This window comes from Halichoerus grypus, chromosome 8 (genome assembly GCF_964656455.1).
Source record: "Halichoerus grypus chromosome 8, mHalGry1.hap1.1, whole genome shotgun sequence".
NCBI lineage: Eukaryota > Metazoa > Chordata > Mammalia > Carnivora > Phocidae > Halichoerus > Halichoerus grypus.
This window is the reverse complement of record NC_135719.1, coordinates 15869434-15889313: the sequence shown is the minus strand read 5'-3', so window position 1 is coordinate 15889313 and position 19880 is coordinate 15869434. Positions and strand designations below refer to the sequence as shown.

At 38.3% G+C, this 19880-nt stretch overlaps 1 long non-coding RNA gene across 3 annotated transcripts in view; it reads left to right on the top strand.

Moving 5' to 3' along the window:
- The window catches only part of LOC144382850 (uncharacterized), a 213114-nt gene that overhangs the window by 49700 nt on the left and 143534 nt on the right, over positions 1-19880 (top strand). For all 3 annotated transcript variants that reach the window (XR_013450282.1, XR_013450283.1, XR_013450284.1), the window contains exon 2: positions 11782-11867. This is a non-coding gene — a long non-coding RNA (uncharacterized LOC144382850). The remainder of the gene's footprint in view (positions 1-11781; positions 11868-19880) is intronic.

Below are 19880 nucleotides of genomic sequence, written 5' to 3'. Positions count from 1 at the left end.
TGAAAATAATCTAAATTCAACCAAGCTAGTTGATAGATCCATGAAAGTTTGTTGTATTTTCTCTCTACTTTGATGAATTGGGCTGAGTGCTTTGCACAAGTCCTTCCATTTTGTCCTCACAAAGGATCCTGTGTTCTCTTCCTGTGTGAGAAGAAACAGAGGTTTAATAAGTTGGAGAGAATTCGCTGTCACACACTTGTAAGTGCTGAGGCCTAGACTGAAGCCAGTCCTCTCTGATTGAAGGCCACTGGGTCATGCGTTAATGGGACAGACCACTACTGAACATGTGTTTCAGGTACTAAACCCTGTCAGCCAAGGGAGAGTGGACATAGCCATTGTCCTTGCACATGTGGTGGGAGACAAACAGGGAAGGAGTGTAAGCACCGGGGAAAACGTGTGCTCAACCCAGTAGTGAGCAGTCAGAAGTCAGGAGGGGTTTGGGGTTGAGTTTGTGCTGAGGCTTGCAAGATAAATACACATTTGTTTATGGGGATCCACCAAAGTACAAAGACAGAGAGATAAGGAACCCTGTGGTCCTCTTAAAAAGCAATGGGTTATGCCCCAATGGCCAGGGCAAATATTAAATTATTTGTAAGGACTGCACCGTGATCTTACCCCCCTCCCTTGGCCCCCAAAGTGTTAGTGACTTTGACTACTCAGAGTCCAATTCCATTTTATTTCTATCCCATCTTCCCATTCCTCCCAAACCAACAATAAAAGCTTTACACTAAAGATACATCTTTTACATGTCGAGTGACAGCTTACTCATTTCTGTATTTCCTAAGACCTCAGCCTATGTCCTGAATATGTTCTAAAGGAAATAGCAATTTTGAATATTTTTTGAAATCTGGATTGTTTGGGCTCACAAGTATTAAGCTGAAGGAAAAAGGAAAGGCTCAGTGCGTTTTCATATATGCTCTAGCTGTCCTATGAATCCCCTGGGTCTTAGGAATTTACAGAAAGGTACAAGAGTCCCTGCCATCTTGATGTAAACTTCTAATGTTCCAATTGCAAAAGCAAGTGAATGTTCTGAGCAGTCCTGGCTTCAGAGGTCCCTTGGAAATAGAATTCCATTTACACAGCAAGGCTCTGGGTCAAAAATCTGCCTGGGTTAAGTGGTGACTTTCTCTCCTTTGAAATTCATTTGAGTTCTGTTTCCTGCCTGTGTAGTTCTCCCCTTCTTGTGATGACAAACCTTGGCTTACCTTTAGTCTGGGTTTTCTAGGTCTCAATACCAAACTTTAAACTGCTTGTTTTGGGGTGCCTGGGTGACTCAGTCATTAAGCGTCTGCCTTCGGCTCAGGTCATGATCCCAGGGTCCTGGGATCGAGCCCCGCATCGGGCTCCCTGCTCGGTGGGAAGCCTGCTTCTCCCTCTCCCTCTCCCCCTCCTTGTGTTCCCTCCCTCGCTGTGTCTCTCTCTGTCAAATAAATAAAATCTTTAAAAAAAAAATAAAATAAACTGCTTGTTTCTCCTTTTGCTCATGCGGACCATACCACATATTCATTTCCCATTGCTCCTCATACTTGCCTTGTTCCATAACTCAACCTAATTTTTGACCTCCAGCCCTTTGACCAAAGATCTAGTTGACCTTTGACATCTCCATTCTCTGCAAGATACAGTCTGTTTTTCACCTCCTTGTTCCGTGTTCCAATCTGCGTATCATCTGCCCTATGCATCTCCAGGTGGTCTCCTAGAAAATAAATGGAGAACAGAACATGATGAACCTATGAAATCAAATAATCCAGAGACCATACTCTGCTCCCAGGAGATCAGATATGCCCACACTTTGTGGTCTTGGAAAAGGTCATCGCAACTCAATTTCTCTGGTGGGATCCTTTAGAAGGTCCCTGGAACAGACATGACTACTGTCCAGATAGCAGAACAGAGGAGCTCCAAGAACAATTTTAGCCACTGCAAAATTTAGAGTGCAGGGCATCGAAATACTCCAAGTGACTCAGTGGAGAGAACCCCAAAATAGGAGTTGTGGGCTCTGGTGAGACAGTGTAAGGGTGTACCTCTGAAGAGTGCAACTCAGGAACCCCCAGCCCAGTAGCTCTATCTTAGAGTCCCCCAGTGTGGCTGCACACCAGCCTCCTGTAAGAGGCTAGGACACACGGTGCACTCTGGGCACAGGATGAACTCTTCTGGATACCTCTGCCATGGGGAATGTCCCCAGTGAGTTTACCCAGGTTTCACACTGGGCCTGGCCCTCTTTAGCATAAGGGAATTTACCTGCTGCATTCTGTGTTCAGCCTTATTAGGAATGTTGGCTTATGTCTCTGCTTTTCCTCTACAGCCTCCCCATAGAGCAAGAGTCAAGGACCATACCATGCACTTCTAACAGGGCGGGCCCTGTGACTTCCATTCTCCTTAACTTGAACTCATGGGGCATCCTACAAAAATGACTCCTCCTTGCCTCTCTTCTGACCCTCACTGAAAACCCTTCTGCCAAGATCACCCCGTGATTGGCAAGTCAAAATATTCTTTTCCGTTTATACCATACTTGCTTTTGTTTAGTTTGATTTCACTTCTTCAATTTTTAAAATTATGTACTCTACTATATTTAGCAATGATATACTTATTGTTATATATTTATTATCTATGGAGGCACAGATCAGCATTTCTCAGTGGATACATGACAATTCCAACACCCCAAAGAATACCCCTGTTCTGCCTCTTTGTGTTCAGACTCTCCCCACCTTTAACCCTTGGCAACCACTGATCAGGTCTCTGTTCTTATATTTTTCACTTTTCCAGAATGTCATATAAATGGAATCATACAATATGTAATCTTTTAAGACTACATTCTTTCACTCAGTCAAAAGGGTGAACATGATTCTCAATCAGGACATTCAGCCATGTCTGCAGACATTTTTAATTGTTATGAGTTGGAAAGGGAAAACGTTACTGCCTCCTATGTATAGGGGTGGGATTGCCAGCAATGTGCTTGAAAAGCCTACAACACACCAGATAGGCCCATAGCAAATCATCCAGCCTCCAGAAAAGTTAAGAGCGATGATTTTGAGAAAACTTGACTTAGTACAGTTCCCTTAAGATTTATTTATATGGTCACATGTATCGAGAGTTCGTTCTTATTGAGTCCTGAGTTGTAGTCCATTGTGTGGATGTAACACAGATTGCTTATCCTTTCATCCTCTGAAAGACATGGGGGTTGTTTCCAGGGATGGGCAACAATGACTAATACTGCTACAAATATTCATGGAGAGGTTTTATTTTTTGGTTTTTATTTAAATTCCAGTTAGTTAACATACATGGATAGTTTTTGATTTAACATAAGTTTCATTTTTCTGGGATGCATATCCAGAAGTGGGTTGTCTGGGTCACCTGGTAAGTGTATGGTAACATTTTAGAAACTAACAAAGGTTTCAGGAATGGCTAAACCAATTTGCATTTCCATCAGCAATGCTTGTGCTTTCCTGCTGTTCTGCCTTCTCAATAACACTTTAACCATACTTTGCTTTATGCCAGCATTTGACACTGTAAATTAAGAAATAGAACATTACCCGGGCACCTTTGACTTTGGCTCAAGTCATGATCTCAGGGCCGTGAGATCAGGGTCTTTTTTTTTTTTTTTTTTTTTTTTTTTTTTTTTTTTTTTTAAAGATTTTATTTATTTATTTGAGAGAGAGAATGAAAGAGAGAGAGCACAAGAGGGGGGAGGGTCAGAGGGAGAAGCAGACTCCCTGCTGAGCAGGGAGCCCGATGCGGGACTCGATCCAGGGACTCCAGGATCATGACCTGAGCCGAAGGCAGTCGCTTAACCAACTGAGCCACCCAGGCGCCCCCGTGAGATCAGGGTCTTGAGATCAAGTCCCGTTTCAGGCTCTGTGCTCAGCAGGGAGTCTGCTGGAGATTCTCTCTCGCCCTCTCCCTCTGCCCCTCTCCCCACTCTAAAATAAATCTTTAAAAAAAAAGAAATAGAACATTGCCAACAACCCAGATCCTCCTTGGGCTCCCTTCCTATTACCACCCACTGCTCAAAGGTTAACACCATTCTAACATCCAACAGCAGAGATTCAGTTTCAATGTTTTGAACTTTATATCACTGAAATCATTGAACACACACTCTTCAATGTCTGGCTTTTATCTCTCAATATTTTGTGTATGGGACTTATCCCTATTGTTACGTGTAGTTGTGATTGTTTATACTCTTGATTACATAATGCCCTCTTGTGTGATTTATATTCTATTCCAGATGAATGTTTGCTTTTCTTTTTACTGAGGTTTAATTTGTAGTCAATAAAATGTACTGATTTTAAGTGTGCAGTTCAACAATTTATGAAAATACATATACTCATGTGAACATCAACTTCATCTAAATACAGGACATTTCATCACACCAAAAATATTTTCTCGTTCCCCTTTGCCCACATTCCCCTGTGGTACCCCCGTGCCCAGCGGCACATCGATCCACTTCTGTCACATTGCTGGGTCTTGTCTAGAGTTTCATGTAAATGGAAATATAGAGTATGCCATCTTTTTTTGTCTGACTTCTCCAGCTCAGCATAACATTTTTGAAGTCCATCTATGTTGTTGTATGTTATTATATGGTGTTGTATGTATGGTGTTGTACGTATATTGTATGTATGTTGTTGTATGTATGTATCAGTACTCTGTGTTATTTTATGGTCAAAGGACACTCCAATCCATATACCACAATTTTTTATCTCTTCACTTCCTGTTGGACATCTTTGCTATTCCAGCTTTGGGTTATTTTGAATAAGGCTGTTATGAAAAACCATATACAAGTCTTTATGTGGACACCCATTTTTATTTTCTTGGGTAAAAAAATAGGTGTGAGACTCCTGTGTCCTTGGTTATATCTACATTTAACTTTATAAAAATAACATGTCAAAGTGAATTCCAGATGGATTGTGCCATGTTGCATTCCCAGCAGCAGTAAATAAGAGTTTTAACCGCTTCAACATCCTCACCAACAACTTTTGGCAAGACTTTGCTTTGTTTCATTTTTAATTTTGCCATTCTAGTTGGTGCGTAGTTGTATCTCATTGTGGTTATAGCTCATACTGGAGTGTTCTGTCAGGTTATTCAAGTCTTCCTTCTCTTCACTGATTTTGTCTCCTTATTCTATACATTACTGGGAAAGGAGCTAAAATCTCTAACTATAGTTTTACACAATGCCTGTTTCTCCTTTCAGTTGTATAAGGCTTTATTTCATGTATTTTGAGGCTCTCTATTAGGTACTTACACATTTAAGATTATTATGTCCTCTTGATATCTTGGCTTCTTTATCATTATATAATGTTTTTCTTTATTCCTGGTCATTATCTCTTCCTGAAGTTTTCATCCGAATTTATATAGTCACTTCAACTTTTTTTTTATCCCATTCGCATTCATTTTACTTTATTCTTTTTTTAAAATTTTTTATTGTTATGTTAATCGCCATACATTACATCATTAGTTTTTGATGGAGTGTTCCATGATTCATTGTTTGTGCATAACACCCAGTGCTCCATGCAGAAAGTGCCCTCTTTAATACCCATCACCAGGCTAACCCATCCGCCCACCCCCTTTCCCTCTAGAACCCTCAGTCACATTCGTTTTACTTTAATTCAGCATGGATTTAACAAATACTAGTTGATTGTCTGTGCATCAGACACTATTGTAGGCATGGGGATAACATTAGTGAACAAAACAAAGACTTTTGGCCTTACAGGGCTTATGTCCTGTGGGGAGAGACAAACAATAAACAATCATCATAATAAATGAGCAAATAGTATGTTAGATGGTGATCAGCCCTATAGAAAATAACAATAGAGTAGGGTAAATGAATTGAGAATATAACTGTGGAGAGGGGGAGATGGTGGTTAGGTTTCCACTTTTTAACAAAGGGGTGTCCAGAGTTGTCTTCACTGAGATGATATTTGGGAGAAGATTTCAAAGGAGTGAGATGGTTGGCCATGGGGATTTTCATGATGAGACTTCTAGGCAGGGGACACAATGAGTGTAAAGGCCCTATGGCAGGAACGTGCAACTTTCTTTTGATTAGTGTTTGCGTGCTGTATGTCTTACTGCGTTCCTTGATTTCTAACATATGTCTATCTTTACCTGTAAAGCGTATTTATTTTAAAGAGTACATAGTTAAATCATGCTTATTAATTCAGTCTGACAATATCTACCTTTTATTTGAGGTATTTAAGACATCTCCATTTAATGCAGTTATTAAGTGTTTGGGTTCAATCTGCCATCTTGTTACCTGTTTTATATTTCTTACAGCTGTTCTTTGTTCCCTTTCTATTTTTTCATGCATTCCTTTGAGTTAATTTACTATTTGTCATGTCTCCTTTTTACCTTCATTATTGGTTTATTAGTAATTCCTCTTTGTTTTATAGTTTAGTGATTAAAGTTTAAAATGTGCATCTTTATCTTATACTCTATCTTCTCATAATAGTATATAACATCTCTTATGATGTAAGAACTTACATGAAGATATTTCCATTTCCTCTCATCCTTTGTGCTATTGTTGTCAGGCATTTTACTTTTGCATATATTAAAAATGAAAGACACTTTATTATTTTAGTTTTAGACAATCAATCATTTATTAGAGATATGCTGTTGCCCCAGCACCATTTATTGACAAGATCATCCTTACCACCCCGGGAAATGCATAGGTATGGTGCTGCAGGAGTAGGCACAAAGCATGAGGATCTGTGTATCACAGATTCAGGTCCACCAGAGACCATCCACTTGCAGGAGAAACACTAAATGGCTTGGTTGACAGGATGATTTATTCGATAGCTATAAACCAGCCTCTATCCTCAGCTGTTCTAATGTATGCATAATGGGGCCATGAATTGAGTAGTCATAATGATAGACTATGCATGAGCCCAGAGGTATGGGTTTCATCTTACCAAGACTGATCTAGCTATTGAATGTTTGGCCTGGTGGCCGCAGCAATACACATTTAGCCCTTAATGTAACTCCATCCCTTAAAGAGACCACCCATCTTCTTAGCGGCAAGATGATTACACCAGTCTATCTACATCCTGAAAATAAGAATTTTCTTGATTAGAACTGTCTTGTACATTGGGTATGGGTTCACTTTTCTTGTCCATATGTCTCACTGTCCAGAGGCTCACAGACTATTTATTTAACCACCGCCATGGGATCATGCAATGACATTGTCCCAGACCAAGTGGCCCACTTTATAGCACAGAGAACTACAATGGACATATAACCACAGGATCCACTGGTCATATTATATAACACATCATCTCGAAGCTGTTAGCCTGAATATTGACAGATAATGTGTAACAAGTTTATGGTACTATCCATCACCAACAACTTAAACCAATGACTGTTGTATGGTAATTATTTTTCCTCCCCAACAATTTTAGGTTCTACAGATCTAGAAGGCTTGTATCCCAGAGAAGGAATGATTTAACGGTAAGAATTCCATTAATACAGAGCTATAACTGCTGCATGGTCATACTGGGCTTCTCACACCGGTAGACTAGGCAAAGAAATAAATTACTCTACTGGTGGGGTAATATCCTAATCAGCATGAAAAATGGGATTGCTCTACATAATATAGGAAGAGAGGAATGCATTTGGAGCCCAAGAGATCTTGGGGCCTCCATATCCAGGTTTGACTACAAACAAGCAATTAGCCTAACTGCACTCTGATAAAAGCACAGACCCAGGGTCTAAAGCCCCTCAAGGATAAGGGGATCATCTCAACAAACAAACCATCTAGACCAGCAGAAGTGGTAATAGTGCGTAGAATCTAGAAGAGTTAGTAGAGGACTGTAAATTATGATGTTCTGATCAACTACAGCAGTGGGAGCTATGGCTCATCCTACAAACTCCCCTATTTTAATGTTTTCCTTTTTCTCTTCCCAACACCTTTAAAAAGCTATAATAGGATAGAGTGAAATTAATGTGATGTAAGTGGATCAGACTAGTGTAAGGAATGGACTCTATGGACATGTCCATACTCCACCCAGATCCCCATAATTCTCCTTTATTATTTATGGGTCCCCCTCCCTGGTTTTGTTACTCTTTTGTTTCTAAGAACCCGTTCTTGCAATTCTCTTGAGAAGACTACCTTCAGACTTCTGGATCCCCTTTGTCCCATAAGTAGAGAGCCAAAAGTGCCTGGGAGTTTATATCCCCAAAGGAGCCCTTAGCTAAAAACTGATTCATGTGGGACTTTGGAAGCCCAGTTCCCTTTCCACAACCTGTAAGAAACCCCATGGCATAATTTCCACTCCTGAGCATCCCTGCAAAGTTAAGCTGAAGCTGGAACTTTGTCTGAAAGATGCCCCTGCTTGATTTCTTTCCCTTCTGCTTTCTTTACATTTTTATTCCTGGGAACACTAAATCAGGGGTGTCCTTAAGCCAGTTCATACCAGAAAACAGCAAGTCACATAAGCCAATTGTTAAATTTTCAGGAATTTTGTAGGTGTGTTTGGAAACACAAACATAATAAAAAATCTAGAAGGCTACATATATGTCCAGAGCTGGACACGTGCTCAGAAAAGAATGAGAAGACTCCAAGCTTTCAACTCTGGCTGACTGTCAGGTTCCATCAAGCAGGAAGTAAAGGCTGAGGTAGAATTGTAAATGGCCTGGCTTAGCATTGTGAAGAAGTGCCCTAATACAAAGATAATCTGCAAAGACCAAAATAGTAATGTTTTTCCTTATTTATTTGGCCCAGGGGTGGGTGGTGGTGGCTCCATGTTTTTAAGAAAATCTCTAAAAATCACTAGTTCACCATTAAGAGACTTGAGTGACCACACATAGCAAATAATCCAGTCTCAAAAAATAGTTTAGAAAAGCCACTAAGCAATTACAACTCACAAGAAGCAGCAACAATAAAACCTGGGGGAGCGGGGAGGATCTGGTTTCCAGAATTACTGTATTATGACTCTCAAAATGTTCAGTCTTTAACAAAAAGGTACTCTGCATGCAAAGAAATAAAGTGTGGCCCATTTACAAGGAAAAATATTCATAGAACTCTCCCTGACAAAAGCTGGATATTGGACTTACTAGATCAGACCTAAGGAGATAAGGGGCACCATAAAGTGTTACAACATACACTTAAAGGGAGTCCCAGAAGAGGAGAGAAAGAAATATAAAGTATATTTGAAGAAATAATGGCCCCAAATTTCTCCAGTAGGATGAATGACATGAATCTACACATCCAGGAATCTCAATAACCTCTAAGCAAGATAAACTGAAAGAGATCCACACTGAGACACATTATAATCAAACTGTCAGAAATCAAAGACAGAGAGAATCTTCAAAGAAGTAAAATAGATAAAATTCACCATGTGCAAGGGATCTTCAATACAATTAACAGTCAATTTCTCATCAAAAACCATGGAAGTCAGAAGGCAGTGCAATGACATATTAAAGTGATGGAAGAAAGAATGAAAAAACACCTTTCAGTGAATAATTGTATATACAGCAAAACCATTCTTCCAAAATGAGGAAGATATTAATAAATTTTCAGATAAACTAAAGCTGAAGGAGTTCATCACTTTTATAGTCCTGCCCTACAAGAAATGCTAAAGGGAATTCTTTAAGCGAAAATGAAAGGACCCTAGACAGTAACTTGAAGCCATATGAAAAAATAAGAAAATAAAAAACACAGGTAAACGTAACTACATAGGTAAATGTAACACCTAGCATTATATTTGACGTGTTACTCATTTTTATGCCTATATTATTCAAACTGAACATGCATGAAACAATTATAAATCTATGTTAATGGGCACACAATATATAGCAATGTAATTTGTAAAAAATAACAATATAAGGGGGGGCAGAGTTGTATAGGTGTAGAGTTTTTGCATATCATTTAAGTTGGTATTCATTCAAACTAGATTGTTATAAATTTAAGATGTTAATTGTAATACCCAGGGTAAACACTAAGAAATAACTGAAATATATACAGAATAGGAAATGAGAAAGGAATAAAAAGATATAATAGGAAAAAATCAATCAAACACAAAAGGTGGTAACAGTGAAAATGAGGGAAAAAAAGATAAAATAATATAATTCGTATAATGAGAGAAGTCAGTTCTTTCTTATCGGTAACTACTTTAAATGTACACATATGGAACTCACCAATCAAAAGATTGGCAGAAAGAATTTTGAAAAAACACATCAACTAACTGTTGTCTATAAGAGATGCAAATAAGTTTAAAGTGAAATTGTTTTAAAATATATTCCATGCAGGGGTGCCTGGGTAGCTCAGTCAGTTAAGTGTCAGCCTTCAGGCTCAGATCATGATCTCAGGGTCCTGGGATCCAGCCCCACATTGGGGTCCCAGTTCAGTGGGAAGTCTGCTTCTCCCTCTCCCTCTACCCCTCTGCCCTGCTCATGCACTCTCTCTCTCTCTCAAATAAATAAATAAAATCTTTGAAATATATATGTATATTCCATGCAAAGAGTAAATGAGAGCTGGGGTAGCTATATTAATATCAGACAAAATAGACTTTGTAAAAAGTTATTACAAGAAACAAAGGATATGGGGCTCCTGGGTGGTTCAGTCAGTTAAGCATCCCACTCTTGATTTTGGCTCAGGTTATAATCTCAGGGTCGTGAGATCTAGCCCCATGTGGGGTTCCTCACTGAGCAGCTTAAGACTCTCTCTCTCCCTCTCCTTCTTCCCCTCCTGCCCCACTTGCACATGCACACACTCTCTCTCTAAAAAAATAAAAAAAATAAAAATAAATAAAGTATCTAAAAAAAAAACAGAAACAAAGGACATTATTGACAAAAGGGTTATTCCATCAAGAATATATAATGATTATAAACATATATGTATCTTTCTACAGAGCCTCAAAATATATAAAGGAATATTGAGTCTTCCAATTCATGAATATAAAATATCTCTCCATTTGATTAGATATTGATTTATTTCATCAGAGCTTTGTAGTTTTCCACATGTAGATCCTGTTTAGATTCATATAAGTATTCCATTTTTTGATGCTACTTTCAATAATATTTTTTTTAATTTTAAATTCCAATTGTTCATTACTGGCATACAGGAAAGCAATTGACTTTAGTATATTAGCCTTGTTTCACGTGCCATACTTGCTTACTATTGCCAAGAGTTATTTTGTAGATTCCTTGGGATTTTCTACATGAACTACTAGGTCATCTATGAATAAAGATTCTATTTCTTCCTTTTCAATCTACACACCTGTTTTTTTTTGTTTTGTTTTTTTTTTTTTTGTCTTATTGCACTAGTTGAGACCACTACTACAATGTATAATAGGAATGGTGAGAAAAGACCATCCTTGCATTGATTCCAAACTCAGGGGGAAAGCATCCATTTTTTCTCCATTTAATATAATGTTAGCTGCAGGGTTTTCATAGACAATCTTCATCAGGTTGATAAAGTTTCCCTCTACTTCTAGTTTGCTTAGAGTTATTATCAAAAATGGTTGTTGGATTTTGTCAAATACTCTTTCTACATCCGTTGACATGATCATATGATTTCTCTTTGTTAGGCTGTTGATATGATGGATTACATTGATTGGTTTTTTATTGTGAAATCAGCCTTTCATAACTGCAATAAACCCTACTTGTTTGTGGTGTATAAATATTTTTACCCATTGTTGGATTTGATTTGCTAATGATTAGTTTAGAATTTTGCATCCGTGCTCATGAGAGTTATCAGTCTGTATTTTCCCTTTCTTGTAATATCTATCTGGTTTTATTATTAAAGTTCTTCCTTTTTTTTCTTTCTCCCTCTCTCCCTTCTTTGCATCCTTCCCTAAGGGCTCCTTCTCAGAGACGTCTGCATCTGGCTGCTAGCTCAACTGTACTGCACTGTTATACTGAAGCTCTGTCAGTGTGGTAGCAACGTATGGGCGAGGGAAAGCATTTTATAATCTTATGGGTTATTTTCAGCCTTTTAGTGGACCTGTTTATCTGGGCTATGGATGTTCACAAGTGTTTCTTCAGAGGTATAATTCCCCCTTCCCCTTCCACGTGGCTTTGGCGAAACAGAAAGGCAAGTGGGAGTTGAAATGGGAAAAATTATTTTCTCCATCTGAGATAAGGCAAGATGGATATAGTTTTTCTGCTCCTTGGAAGGCAGTGCTATGTTATAGAGCCCTCTTGGGGAATATGTCACAATAAAGAATCTTCCCCTTCCCCTTCCAAAGTCACAAAAGGGACTTTGTGACTGTGAGAATCTGATGGAGTTCCTAGAGGTAAACTTTAGGGTTTCTGCAAGACTGAAGCAGCCAGGAGTTTTCCCTCTCACACCAGTCCACACTCAGCTTCCAGCAATTCATCAAAATTACCATGATGTGTTCCTACCAGGTTATGACTCCAGCAGGTCTGCTCCAGGTGTGTATACCTCAGCTGTGACTCCCTGCATTGGCTTTTCTCCCCAGTTTTGGAATGGCAGCTTGTCCTTTGATCTCTGTTCTCTGAGGAGCCCAAGAAGAGTCATTGCTTTTGGTTTTGTTCAGTTTTTTCTGTTGTAAAGATGAGAGTGACATCTTCCAAGCTGTTTACATGTCAGAACTGAAACCAGAATTTATGTTTTTATTTTCATTCAGTTCAAAAGACTTTCTAAAATCCCTTTAATTTTTCTTTGTTCTGTGGTTTATAAAGAAGTGTGCCATTTCATTTCCAAATATTTGGGGTTCTTTTAGTTTTTTTTTCCTGTAAGCTAATTAAATTCTATTGTGATCAAAAAACATACTTTGCACATCTTGAACCATTTCAAATATATTGAGACTTATTTTATGGCACAGAGTATGGTATATGTTGGTACATTGTGCATATGCAGTTGAAAACAATGTGAATTCGGCTGTTTTTGGGTTGCAATATTTTATAAATTAGGTCAATTAGATCAGAATGGTTGATAATATTATTCAAGTCATCTGTAGCCTTATTGATTTTCTGCCTACTTGTCCAGTCAATTAGAGAGAGACTAATTATGGAATTGTCTGTTTCTCCTTGCAGTTCTATCAGTTTTTGCTTTATGTATTTTAAAGCTTCATTAGTAAGTGTGTAAGTATTTTGGGTTGTTATACCTTCTTGATGAATTGGCTTCCTTATTATTACAGAAAAACTTTTATTTCTGGTAATATTTTTGCTTTGAAATTTAGTTTGTCTCATATTAATATAACCACTTCAGCATTATCTTTAAAAAAAAAAAGATTTTATTTATTTATTTGAGAGACAGTGAGAGAGGGAGCACAAGCAGGGGGGAAGGGTAGAGGGAGAGGGAGAAGCAGACTCCCCGCTGAGCAGGGAACCTGACACAGGGCTCAATCTCAGGACATTGGGATCATGACCTGAACTGAAGGCAGACACCTAACTGACTGAGCCACCCAGGTGCCCCAACAGCATTATCTTGATTAAGCTTAGCATGAAATGTCTTTTTCCAACATTTTAACCTATTTGTGTCTTTATACTACTATACATACTTTAAAGTAAGTTTCTGATGAGAAGCATATTTGGGTCTTGCTTTATTTATCCAATCTGACAATTTCTGATCTGTAATTGAGGTATTTACACATTTCACCTGTAATATAATTATTAATATGGTGGGCAGAAATCTACCACCTTGCTATTTGTTTTTTAATTGTCTTGGCTATGATTCATTTCCTTTTTCCTCTTTTCCTGCTTTCTTTTGGATTAAATGAATATTTTTTATGATTCCATTTTCTCTCCTTTTTTGGCTTTATTAGCTATAACCCTTTGTTATTTTAGTGGTTGCTTTATGATTTATAGTATATCTATAGTATTTTTAATAAGTTTATTTTTTAAAATAATCTCTACCCCCAACATGGGGCTCACACTTATGACCCAGAGATCAAGAGTTGCATGCTCTACAGATGAGCCAGCCAAGGACCCCTATCATATACATTTTTATTTAATCACAGTCTCATGTCAAGTGATGTTATATGCATTCATGTGTAGTGTAAGAAACTAACAACAATATACTTCCATTTCCCCACCCTTAGCCTTTTTGGTTTGTTTATATGCATTGTAAATCTACATATGTTATCAACTTCCCTACTACATTGTTTAAGCTGTCTACTACCTTATAGAAAATGAAATATTTTTTAAAATCCTATGTATTTACATTTATACCTTAGTCAATTTAGGCTGATAGAACCAACTACCATAGACTGGGTGACTTACAAACAATAGAAATGTATTTCTCAGTCTGGAGGCTGGAAGTCTGAGATCAGGGTGCCAGCATGGTTGGGTTTTGGTAAGAACATTCTTCTGGGTTGCAGATAGCTGAATTCTCCTTTCTCTTCACATGGCAGAAAAAGAGCAAGCTATTTCCTGGCCTATTCTTATAAGGGCACTAATCCCATTGATAAGGGTTTCATTCTCCTGACTTAATCACCACCAAAGGGTCCCACCTCCAAATATCATCACATTGGGATTTGATACCAATAAATGAATTTTAGGGGGTACATATTCAATCCATATCATTCAGACAACATTTCTGATTTTTTATTTTTATAGATTGATATTTCTTTGATATTTTTTCCCCTCTGCCTGAAGAATGTCCTTTAACATTCCCTATAGTGCAGGTATTCTTGTGAGGAAATTTTTCAGATTTTGTATTTCTGGAAAAATCTTTTTTTACATTTGATGCCTCCATTATATTTCTATTGGATAGTGCTGTGTTCGATATATGTCCCATATCTTTTTTTTTCCCTTGTTTTTCACCTTTTTTTTTTCTTTTGGTCTCTCAATCTTGATATTTTTTACTGATCTGTTTTTCCATCTATTAATCATCTGTTCTGCTTTGTCTAATCTTCTATTAAACCAATAAGTTAAATTTTACTGTCAGGTATAACATTTTTGTCAGTTTTAGAAATTTACTTTAGATTCCTATTCTCTGATGAAATTTTCCATCTTTTCTTCATTTTAAAGAGCACTTTAATCATAAGTTATTTAAAATCAATTATCTGGGCGTGCCTGGGTGGCTCAGTCAGTTAAGTGTCTGACCCTTGATAGGCTCAGGTCATGATCTCAAGGTTCTGAGATCCAGCCCCACGTTGGGCTCTGTGTTCAGCATGGAGTCTGCTTAAGATTTCCATCATCTCCCTCTGCCCCTCCCCCTCTGCTCACATACACTCGACATCTCTTAAAAACAAAAAAATCAATGATCTGGAACTCCTTGGTTGTGTTTCTATGTTCTTTATAAAAAATATGATTTTGTATGTCTTTTGGTCATTTAGTCCTGTTTTAATTGTCCTAGTAATTTTTAATGGATACATGACACTGTAGATGACACAATACAGAGGCTCTTGATGATGTCATTTTCCTCCACAGCAAGAGAGAGATTTTCTTCCAGGGACCATATAGGGACAGTGGATCACCATAATCTAGTTGCTGTTTAATTTTAGAGTTTTGGGGTTGGTGTATTTCAGTTTTGAGATTATTCCTAAGCCATGGTTAATCTTCTAGAGTGTGGTCTTTCTTCCAAGTCTGTGCTTTTATTCCTAGTTCATGGTCCTTTGGGAATCTCAACTGGAAGTCTAGGCTATATTCTAAAGCTCCTCCAACTTGTTAGGAATTGAAATCCAACCATAGTCTCCCCAGCAACAAGCAGCTGCTAAGATTTCTGCTATACTATTTGGCTTCCGAGATGTTGTAGTTGGCTGGACTTTTGGACTCTTGCCCTGACACATTTAGCATAGGAATTAACCAAGGATTTCGATGGGAATTAGAGATTTGGGGGACTCCTCTGTATTTCCCTATTCTCTGGGATTTTGTCCCTCAAATCCCAACCAATGTGGCAGTGTGGCATTCTGCCAACTGTATCTTTACTCCAATAAGTGAACCACTTTCTGCTTGGCCTCTATTTCCTCTACAGAAAATAGGAAAATGTCTTCATGGGAAAAGCCAGGATAAATGCGGAGCCTTCTGTGTGCTTCTCTCTTCTAAAGGATCACAGTCATCCAAGTCTCATCTCGGTTAGTTATTCTTCAATGAGTTGCAAGAGTCATCTCATACGTAGTTGTCAGTGGGAGGTTTAGTTTTATTCAGTCTAATCCACGTGTCCCAGAACCAGATATCTGCAATGCTCATTATGTTTTACCTGGTAATTTGAAGTGTCTTATATTGGAAACTGTTTCTCTGAAATTCTAGTTTGCCATATTGCCTCCAAAAGACTTACATCTGTACTAAACCATGGTACCTTAAGAGATCCATTTATAAAAATTAATGTGCAATCCATCTTTTCCTCTTAAATTTCTAAACTATATTTAATCTCCACTGCCAGGTACTTGATCTATTTAGTTGAATTTGAGTCACACATGTTTTCCTTTAATAGCCTATAATTTTTAGGAAATCAGAACAAGGACAAAAGAGTGTCATGTGGCACAGTGAAACCTGAGATTAGAGTCAAACCGGACTGATGATGTGGCCATTTGCACTTTTTTAGCTAAAATTTCCTCATTTGTGGGGTGCTTGTTTGGCTTAGTTGGTAGAACGTGTGACTCTTGATCTCAGGGTCCTGAGTTCAAGTCCCACATTGAGGATAGAGCTTACTGAAAAAAATAAAATAAGGGGCACCTGGGTGGCCTCAGTCCATTAAGCATCCAACTCTTGGTTTCAGCCCAGGCACGATCTCATGGTCCTGAGATCGAGCCCCATGTTGGGCTCTGTGCTCAGCATGGAGTGTGCTTGTCTTTCTCCCTCTGCTCCTCCCCCCACTCATGCTCTCTCTCTCTTTCTCTGTCCCTCTCTCTTAAATAAATAAACAAAGAAAGAAAGAAATAAAATCTTTTAAAAAGAATAACAAATAAAATTTCCTCATTTGTCAAACTTTTATTTACCTTTCCTTAATTATAGTTTCCTCATTTGTAAAATGAAAATAACACTTAATCTCTTTATGTGTTCTTGTCATGGACAGGCACTAAGATGTTTACAATAGCATTGTCCATTGGGGCACAAATGTTTAAAACACAGTAAAGGCAAATTTTTTCATTTAAAAATTGTAAAACCCTTTCAGTAGGGTTCTGGCTGAATAAATTATGGTGTATCCACACCATGAACTAGTGTGCAGTCATTAAAAAGAGTAGCGAGGCCACTTGACTTCAGAGACTTATTCTGAGATATTAAATGAGAAAAGAAAGATGCAGACACATGAATATAATTTTGAACTATGTAATTGTGTGTACACATATCTACACATATCTATATATTCCATTGAAGAAAACCACTGAAATGCACATATTATGTTAACATGGGCTTCTGGATAAGGGAAGGTGGGAAGGGGAATAGGGTTGACACAGAAGAAAGAGAAAAAGAGAAGAAAAGGAAAAATGGGCAAATAAAAGTTTATTTCAAGAAATGCATGTATGCCATGATCACTTTTATATATTTTTTTAAAATTTTATTTCTATTTGTTTATAGGAATAAGTTAATTTTTAAGTGCTGACTTTTCAACTTTAAAGTGTAAATTTAGTATCATGAATATAAGTTCTTTAATAAAACACTTAAATCATGAAAGGCAGTTAGAGTTGAAGGGGTAGATCCTTAGCTTGAAGATCTTCCAAGTGCAAATTATCACATTTACTAACAAAACAATCTTGATGCCTGTGCCAAGATCTCCTGCTAGGCCTAGTAGACATCCTAGCTTGACAGCATCTGGCTTTTATTTCTGGTATTTGTTATATTCATTTTAATGCTAAGGTCCTCCATATGCATTTTCATAATACAAAGGCTGATAATTCATGCCATGTATCTCTTTATGAAATAAATTGAATGAATAATTGAAATTTATTCCTTGGTTCCAAATAAAAGGTTAGCAACAAAAATAAACTTTCCGAGAGTGAATGTTCAGTGTGTGGACGTAAGTATAAATTTAGTTGAATCACTAAATTGCACTTCCATGAAATTGTACTAACATGCCCTTACTTGCCTAGCTATTCCTAGTTCTTTTCTCACCCTCACAATGTTTTGCAAGTTTCAAATCGTCGTTCAGATGAATAATATTCACAAAAGAACATACCTGCCACTGAACTTTTGGAATTTCTAGATTGCCTAGTCAGTCGACGGTTTTGTGTAAAAGACCAGGTGTGAGCAGGGAATGATGTTCATGCCCTAGAGGTCAGGCTATCAGCCCTACCCTGCCAGCCTTGAGGGAAGATACCACACAACTTACACACCTAACCTATACTACATTTATTTGTGCTATTTATAAATGTCAGTAGGGACCTAAGTCCATGCTGGAATTTGCTAAATGGCATTTGACCTCTTGATCCAAAGTGAATGACTAAAGATTTGGTATTATGTGCCAAAAGGCTAAAGATGTATGACGGAATAATATGTGAGCTATTAAGGGAACTGATTAATCACAATTGTTAATAATTACCAAACACTTATTATGCATTAGTTGCTCTTGGTGAAAAGCCCTGTGTATAAGAATGGACTTAATCCTCAAAGCCCTCCTAGGAAGTAGGAAGCATTATCCTTCTTCTTTTACAGGTGGGGAAACCGAGGCACTGGGAAATTAGGTAAATTCCCACTGATAGAATGCAGAACTAAGATGGAACAGAGTTATTTGAGATCCACATGACATCCTCTCAACCCCTATCTTATATCTGTTTAAACCCGGAGTGCCCAGAATGTGTGCTCTTCTCTTCTGTGCAGAAATTAGGCCCCTGTTTCCTTGTGCAGTGACCAGCACATGGAGAGTCTCGGCTTCTGTGGTAACAGGTCAAGAATTCAAGGATGAGACACAGATTTGAAGGTCCACGTTATGGTAGAACTGGGTTGTCATTACCTGGCTTTCATTCCTTCTTTATGTAAAGAGAGTTTGGGGTCGGGGGTGGGCACGTGGTGAAGGGGGACAAAGGATAGGATGGAAGAGGGATGTAGGGAGAGTGAGCTGTACACCGAAATTTGCTCTCAGCGCCTGGCAGCTCAGGGGCAAGAGAGAAATAAAGAAGATCCTCTGGGAACTTACATGTGTTAACAGTGAGACAGACAGACACACTGCGTCCCAGATGGAGTAGGAAAACAGAAGTCTCTGAGACACTAGGAGGACCCCTGGGAATGTGGACAGCAACTGAAGTGGCAGGTGGGGCATAACATACAGGCAGTAACATGGATCCTAGAAGGCCCACCCTCAACACCTAATAGATCTCATTTGGATCTCTTGGCTCAGAATGTATTCCAAGAATATCTTCCCATGAAACTTCCAGAGTGGCAGCAAGCAGCTAGCCTGCTAGTGGGACATGCTGGCAACAAGAACAAAGTGTTCCTCTTTTCCCTGCCCTGCCACTGTGACTCCAATCAAGAGTCAGCAGGAGAACAGAGGCAAAGCTTCCGATGAAATTTTGAGCCCGACTGTGATTGATTGATAATCCTGAATTAACCCCAAATTGCTACCTGTAATAGAGAATATTTGGAAGGTGACGAAAGAAGCAGTCCAACTCACCACAGCGACTCCAAGTAACCCTATTCACAGTATCCCTCCTACAGTTTTAATATCTCCAGCCTCGCCCTCACTTTCGTACAGTAAGGCTCCTTAAGTAGAGCTCCTATGTTCTTTTAACTCTTTGAAACAAATTGGTGAGCTCAGATAATTTCAGCTATATTTACTACCGAATTAGGAAAGAATTCAGTAAGGTCCCTTTCCAGCGCTACATTCTTGGATTCTGAGAGATTTTTTAAAAGCGCATGCATGCGTGTTTGTATGTGTATGTGGGAGTTGGGGGGGGTAATCATAAAATCTATTGCTTTGACAACTTTCCTCCGACTATATGAATTATATGAAATATTTTTCAGCCTCAAAGCTAGGAAAAAAATACTATCTAGAAACCGATAAACTTTCTCCTAATAGTCAATAGTTTACGTGAAATATTTGACATTAAATAATC